Source organism: Notolepis coatsorum (assembly GCF_963971535.1).
Source record: "Notolepis coatsorum genome assembly, chromosome: 13".
NCBI classification, from domain to species: Eukaryota; Metazoa; Chordata; class Actinopteri; order Aulopiformes; family Paralepididae; genus Notolepis; species Notolepis coatsorum.
The window spans coordinates 125,512,049-125,520,791 of NC_140177.1; positions in this window are offsets into that span (position 1 = coordinate 125,512,049).

Sequence of the window (8,743 nt, forward strand, 5' to 3'; positions counted from 1 at the left end):
ATTCAACTGAAACCTTTAAGATAGAAAAAAAAACAAGCATTTTACTCTGTGACTTTTGGTCACGTCATGAAGTGTGTAGCACAAGGAATATTTCTTTTTACTTTTCTCCCCCTTTAAGCCAGAGTAGAATAATAAGAAGAAAGCACAACACCGTCCCGCTCAATTCGGCCTCGGCCCCCTGCTTTTGCTGCTGTGTACATACACATACGTGAGCATTTTTATGACTTGATGTTTTTAAATAATTAATATCAACACATCTATTAGAATTAATAAACTACAGTATATTCCAGATCAACTGTGTGTGTGAGGTTTTTTGTGTTTCATGAAATATTCTGTCTGGATTGTCCTTGTGAAAACAAAATGCATGCCGAAAACACAGATGTATCAGAATAATCATAATAATAATAATAACTTTATTTATAGCCTTCACGGTTTCCGGCCGGAACGCCTTCCGATTTGCTGCTGCATCTGACTGGAACAGGTTACAAAACACCCTTAAACTCACTGCCCTCACATCACTCACTGCTTTTAAACAAAATCTGCAATAGATCATAACCGACTGTCGCACCTGCTGACTGCCTCCCGATCGCACGTATAGCCCTCAGACTCTTCTCTCCTCCCCCTAAGCCCCCTCACCTACCTCCCTCCTTCTCCCCCTTTCTTATCTCTCTCTCCCTCTGGTTCTCTCTCCCTTTCTCTTTTCCCTCTCTTTCCTTCTCTCCCTTATTTATTGTTGTCCTTGCTACTGTAATTTTGTATTTTATTTACTTGTATGCATGTACATAACCTTGTTTTTGTTACAGCCTCCCACCCCCCCCCCCCCCCCTTCCCTCAAAAGGCCTTTGCTTTTTGATCAGGCTGCTTTTGTATATAAGAATTTGTTCTTAATTGCTTGCCTGGGTAAATAAAGGTTAAATAAAATAAAATAAATGGACCTGTTCGCTGTATACAAACATACCGTGTTCGAGTCAATCAGCAATACCAACTGAGTCACGTGACTAAGTTGCCCCCTACCTGCGCGAGTACAACAGGGCTCTATGGAGAAACCATGGCACTCCCCTGACTAAGTAGTTTCAAACGAAAACGGCTGGATAGCATGGCTAACAAATGCTGTCAAATATTGTAGTCTGCCCCGTTGTTCTGACCAGGATTGCGTTCCTTTTGCCCCCTTGATGCGTGCGATCACTGAGTCTGACGTACAGTATACAGCAAATATAGCACCTTTCATACATGGATTGCAGCTCAAAGTGCTTCAGAGCAAATAGCATAAAATTAACATAGGCATAGAATTTTTGCATACAGTTGACAGAATAAAAGCAATGGATTAAGTGCAGAAAAACTAATAGGTATAAAAAGACAATAAAAGTAGTGCAATGTAGAAAGTGCAGACATAAGAATAGGCATAAAATAAGTACAATAAGTACAGTGTTGCTCGAAAGCATGTGAACTCCACCGGAACAGCCAGTCCCCCAAACACCCCACACAAGATTCCCCACCATATCCCCATCCAGAACACACCCCCTAAAAATGAATAAAATGGAAACATCATATTGACCAGGAACGAGAAGATACAGAAATATGTTACTGTGGCAACAGTGCAACACAAAGTTGCCAAGTGCGACAGACATACTGTTTCAGTTTCAATTTATTTGTTAGAGAGGGACAACATACATTAAGGAACATTTAATAAAATAAAATGTCTAGTACCTAGTACAAAAAAGATTAAAACACAATTACAAACACATGCAATGACATACATAATTTAACCCTTGCAATATACACAGTTCAATCCACACATAGTATACACATCAGTGTTCACATCTTTGATTATCTATCAACCAATTCCTAAGATTAAACTTGAAGGCGTTGAATGAAATGGACTCTCTAATGTTCCGTGGGATTTTATTCCACTCAGGCGCTGTTTTATAAGAGAAAACCGACTGCCTAAATGGGATTTTGCAGTCTCCTCTGGCTGTCCCTCTGGTGACTCCAGCGTCCCGTCCAGTAGCACCAGTTACAGAGGAGCCAAAATGGACTTGGTCGCAGAGTGGAGGTGGTGCCAAGTTATGCCGGATTTTGTGCATTAGGCAGCAGGACACTGGAGTCTCTTTCTCTCTTTCTCGGAACGCAGTGCGCGCTTACTTGCATCACGCGTAACGAGAGTCTCTTTCTCTCTGTCTCAAGTAGGCAAACTTTACACTATAAAAACAAACTTGATATTTGGATAGAGTGTGTGTGTGTGTGTGTGTGTGTGTGTGTGTGTGTGTGTGTGTGTGTGTAGGTGTGCGTGTGCGTGTGATTTTTGGCTGGTGAAAATGCTGGGTGGCTAGTGACTTTGGAAAACCACTAGCCACAGTGGCTGGTGAGCCAAAAAGTTAATGTCAAGCCCTGCATACCACGTTATCTCAGGAATAATCTGAACTATCCTTTTAAGTAATTTCAGTTTGCAGAGGGGTTTTTCCTCCTGAAGGGACCTTGGGATTTGGGACTAAATCACATACTGTGATTTGATGATTATGATTGAAATTCTTTATTAGGAATAACCCCTTGAGATGAACCATCTCGTTTTCAAGGGGGTCCCAGATTACAAAATAATCATACATTTACGACAAGATATTTTACAGACAGTTCAGACAACATCAATCAGACAAACGAACAAAACAATGAACTAAACAAAACAAACAAAGAAAACACAACAGTAACAACTACAATAACTACAACAGTACACATAACACATAATTATTTATCATTGCGTCAATGAACTGTGATAATGATGAATGGTCAAAACATGATGATTAGTCAAAACATGAACAGGTAATCTCAAAGTGAGAGGAAAGAGCAGTTTTAAATAAGTGAAAAGATGTTATTGAACGGATATGAACAGGTAGATTGTTCCAGTCAGAAGGAGCCTTAAACTTGTAGACACAGTTGGAACTTCAAAATAAACCTGGGAGCAATGGCGTAGTTGATGTATGGAAGTGTAAGGTTCCAAATACTGTTTAAGATACTGTGGGTACTGGGCAGCTGAGTGGCGCAGTGGGCAAGGCGCTCGCCACTAACGTAGGAGATGCTGGTATCGAGCCCAGCTCTCTGCGTTGCTACCGGCTTGGCCGGTCGAGGGGTGGGAAAGCCGGTGGGTGGGGAGTGGACGTTGTGGACAGCGACTCCTACAGGTCGGTTGGTGTGCCTGTACAGCAGAATCAGGAAGTGTCGGGGGCAGCGTGAGCCTCCCACGCGTTACTCCTCGCCACTGAGAGATCGCGCTGTTCAAGTGAAAAGATGCGACAGCTGCCTCCTCGTGTACCGGAGGGGACGCGTGAATACTTTGGGCAACCAACATGTCCTTCCGCGTTTCCCTGATTGGCCAGCGATCGGCCAGCCCTCTACGCTCGTTTTCCCCCTACGCCGGTAACACGCGCATACGCATTTTCTTTTTTGACGGCACTCACACGCCAAGCGAGACTAATCGCGGAAATGTAATGTTATGTTCGAATCTGTAGAATACATATTTATCAAAACAACATATTTATCAAAACAACTACCAGATTCACTCATAACGTTATTTCGCGTGACAACACAGCCCAGCTGTCAGAAACTGTACATTGAGGGGGTTTGAATCACTGTACATTGAGGAGGTGCAAATCACTGTTTACACTCCCCACAACTGTACATTGTAACGTTATATAACGCAACATTATATAATGTTATTTCGCGTTTTATTCATAACGTTATTTCGTGTGACAACACAGCCCAGCTGTCAGAAACTGTACATTGAGGGGGTTTGAATCACTGTTTACACTCCCGCCTTACTGTACCATGTTCTACATATCTTGTACCGGATCTCCTCTCTGGTAAACAAGAATACCCTGAAGACTCTGGCAGGAGCACTCATTCAAGGGTACTACGACTATGCGTGCACCTCATGGTACCAAAGCACCTCAAAGGCTCTTAAAACAAAATTACAAACATCACAAAACAAACTGGTCAGACTACTACTTGACCTGAACCCCAGAACCCACCTCACCCCTGCCCACTTTGACAACCTAGGATGGCTTAGAGTAGACGACAGAGTACAGCAACTTGCAATGGGCCTGGTCTACAAGATACACTATACGACCGGGGTGCCCATGTACATGTCAAAATACTTCCCAAAGGTCAGTGAATACCACAACCACTACACCAGAGGAAGCTCAACAAATCATGTTAAACCCAGATTCGGCTCAAACAAGGGACTAAACACGTTTCGCAATTATGCCACAACAATGTGGAACGCCCTACCCAAAGCTGTAAAGGAATGTGAATCCCTGCCCACATTCAAAACTGCTCTTAAAGAGCACCTACGGGAGGCTGCAATTCGAAACTGGCCACCGTAAATGCCCAAAACCCCCACCACCTCCTAATAGACAGTCTCCTCCCCACCGCATGTATATATTCCCTCCCCGCCGTATGTATATTTCCCTCCCACCCACCCACCCCCTCCTAATGTACAGTCCCCTCCTCATCATATGTATATACTCTGTCAGGATCTAGGGGTAACAGTACTGTATATTTGAATACCGCTTATGTCACAAATGTATCAGTACTAAATACCTATATGTCCCTATGCCATAAATGTCATGTATGTTGTGTATGTCATAAATGTCTATATGAATTGAAAATGGGGGACCCTGATGGAAACAAGACAAACGTCTTTCTCAGGTCTGCATCCCCTTAACAATTGTATGTATTGAGCCGTACTGTATTGTACCCATTCTGCAATCTGTTAAATAAAGTTTTCATTCATTCATTCATTCATAGAACCTCATCTCATGCACCGGTTTGAATCACTGTACATTGAGGGGGTTTGAATCACTGTTTACACTCCCGCCTTACTGTACCATGTTCTACATATAGAACCTCATCTCATGCACCGGTTTAAATCACTGTACATTAGGGCTGCAACGATTAGTCGACATAATCGACGATGTCGATTATAAAAAATCGTTGACGAGAAATTGTTGCGTCGATTAGTAATAAAAAAAAAAAAAGTAAGACACACACACATACACACTCCTCTCACTCACACAGCGATCAGAGTAAGACACACACACATTCACACTCCTCTCTCTCACACACAGCGATCAGAGTAAGACACACACACATTCACACTCCTCTCACTCACACACAGCGATCAGAGTAAGACACACACACAAACACAAATTACACAGTACACACCTCTCACTCACACAGCGATCAGAGTAAGACACACACACAAATTACACAGTACACACACTCCTCTCACTCACACAGCGATCAGAGTAAGACACACACACATACACACACACACGGACTCCTCTCACACACAGCAAACAAAAGACCTAGAAGTCTGTCTGATCTGACTCATCCCCCTCTCCCCTTACAGCTGTTCCACGTCACCCTCCTGGTCCTGGACCAAGTTACAGCCCCATCAGCCGCGGTGCTGGGGGCAGATGCTGCTAGTTATTTCTTTTTTATTATTATTTTTTTAGTTATTTAAAGTACACTTCCACTTTAATTTGTATTATTTAATTTATTTATCTTGTTATGAGTGATTGCTGTATTGTTCTTCAAATACATTTTCATTTAAAGTGGCTTAAGATCCAAATTCAAATGTTTCATGAGTCATTATTTTAATTTGCTATGGGATCATCATGTTATGATGTTGTTGTTTGGTCCTGACAAGAGTCTCAAAGTCTGGGGTGATGGTAGACAAGCAACTCTGAGGTCATGCTCAATGTCCAATCTGTTCCTCTGCTCTGTCTTCAGCTGGACCAGAGCTGAGAAGCCACTTTCACAAAGATAGGTAGTTTAAAAAAAAAAAATTATATCCTTTTTTTTTTTGTTTTTTTTTTGTTTACATAATTGGTTTTCGATTAGTCGACTAATCGAAAAAATAATCGACAGATTAGTCGACTACCAAATTAGTCATTAGTTGCAGCCCTGAGGGGGTTTGAATCACTGTTTACACTCCCCACTTACTGTACCATGTTCTACATATAGAACCTCATCTCATGCACCGGTTTGAATCAAAGCCCTATCGAACGTACGCAAGCTCTACTGTCTTTAACTATAAATGTTTACACTCCCCACTTACTGTACCATGTTCTACATATAGAACCTCATCTCATGCACCGGTTTGAATCACTGTACATTGAGGGGGTTTGAATCACTGTTTACACTCCCCACTTACTGTACCATGTTCTACATACAGTATAGAACCTCATCTCATGCACCGGTTTGAATCAAAGCCCTATCGAACGTACTCAAGCTCTACTGTCTTTAACTATAAATGTTTACACTCCCCACTTACTGTAGAACATGGTACATGAGTATATAGTATATAGGGATGTTGCACTTGAGCACCACAGGTTTCACAACGCAATTATTGTTATTATTATTTACAAGACTGGGCATTTATTTAAAAAACATACATACCCTAACCACATAACAGATATTTAAAAGGTATACCATGCTATACCCGCTTATTATTATTAACCAGCGTTGCTAATATGGGCTAATATGGCATGTTCTGTGATGCAATTAACCAGGGGGGATTATCGCGTGTATTAACGTTAGGTTATGACTATAACCAAGTTCTGTTAATTAGGGGTGACGCTCGGCATCACTCATGCACTGTCCTCGCACACGTGCACGCGCACTGAATAAAGACCACAATGTACCTTTAATCCCAATATTTGTCTGACCACACCCCTATCAGCTCACCTACATAAGCAGGTGTGTGGTCACCTGCTCTCCTCCTTCTCAAGCTTTCACCACAAGGTGAGGTCAAGGGCTGCAGCGGCGTCGGATGCCGAGCGTCACCCCTAATTAACAGAACTTGGTTATAGTCATAACCTAACGTTCTGTATCATTAGGGGATCCGCTCGGCATCACTCATGCACATAGGGAGGCCGAGCGGAGCCACCGGCCGACAAATACACCCCGCTGAAAGCCCCCCACGACCATCAGAACAGGGAGGGCCGAGCCCCCCCGACCCCCCCTAATGGAGGGTACCCCCCCTATTAGAGGTTTCCCGGAAGGGCGATGGACCCGACCGTGCGAAGAGGCACTCAAGCAACTCAACGCACAGGGTGAGCAGCCGTGGCCTGACCCCACGACTACACACACGCACAACCCGCATGCCACCCGGGAACGAACGGAGGGAACAACCTTGTTACTGCCCCCAGAAACACGGGGTCAAGGGCAAACCCAACCCCGTGGCAAGGCCGTAGCAGCGGAGCGCGAAGGAAGGCCCAGACCCACCAAAGGGACTGGACCCCCTGGAATGGGGGCCCGGAGAAGTCCATGATGCCAGCATCAAGACCCCACCAGGTGGGCACTTAATGACCCCGCCCCCCACATCGCCAGCGTATTCGGACAAAGGCCCCTCAGCCGAGCGGGCCCTGTCCCCCCAATAGTACACCGCCTGGCACACTGACCCTGCAGAACAGGCAGTCAGCATGGCCATAAGCACACAAAAAAGGTTAACCAACGGAAGCAGGCAGCGCACCGGGGAAAAACCAGGCAACAGGCTGTTAACCCGAGCCTGGAGACTGCGGACGAGACAGGCGCCAGAGGGGACAGCTGAACACAGCCGCCCCGGCGGAAGGGGCGTATGCTGGCGTTGTTGCATGACCAAGCCTCCATTTAAAAAAAACCCACCCAGAGGGGTCGAGGCAGAGAAGGCTGACACGATTGGCAGACGTCATGAACGTGCAGGGGCACCCTCAACCGGTGAACCCGGGAGTTGACACTGCTCCAACACACCAGGGAATCAACCACCTTGGTGTTACCCAATGCGGTGGTTGTTCCTATAACCCCTCAAGAAAAAACTCCAAAACATACCTGCGGGTATACACCGGCTATACCGCAGTACAAGTGTTTCAGTTTCCAAAAAAGGGTTAACCCAGGCCTACGGGTCGACGAAACATTACTTCGGACCGGGCCCGGCGATACGGGAAGCACAGGGTCACCAGAGGAGGTCAAAGACCACCCCAACAGGCCCCTCTTCGCCATGCGTGAGAGAGGAGCGAAAAGAATGGAGAACCAGCCCCAAGCACACCGTACTTGGTTTTCCCAGGCGGTCTCCCAACCAAGTACTAACCAGGACCAACCTGTGTAGCGGCCGAGATCTGACGAGATCGAGCGTGTACAGGTTGGCATGGCCGTAAGCCATTACGACAGTGCTGAGTAAAAAATGTACCCAACCAGGGTCTCCATGAATGAATGAATGAATGAATGAAAACTTTATTTAACAGATTGCAGAATGGGTACAATACAGTACGGCTCAATACATACAATTGTTAAGGGGATGCAGACCTGAGAAAGACGTTAGTCTTGTTTCCATCAGGGTCCCCCATTTTCAATTCATATCCATAGCGCTTAACCCTGTGACACCCGGACCGACCTGGCATTTTTCCCCCTGAAAAAAGCCCAAGTCCCTCAGGGTACCAGAACAGCAGATCTGCATCCCCGGCGGACAACGGGTTCAACTGATCCGGACCAGCGTGACCAGAACCAGTCCCGTGCCCTAACCACGCCGACATGCCTACTCCAGGAGAAGGGGCAGATATGCGTGTTGATCTTAAACATGAAAAGAAGGCGCCACCCAGACGTTCGGGGCGAACCGCGCCCGGTGGCCCACCCCCAGGGCGTGAGACCCCTCTACATATGTTCAGATCCATTCCGTCATCATCCCCCAGATATGAACGAGAATCCGTCGACA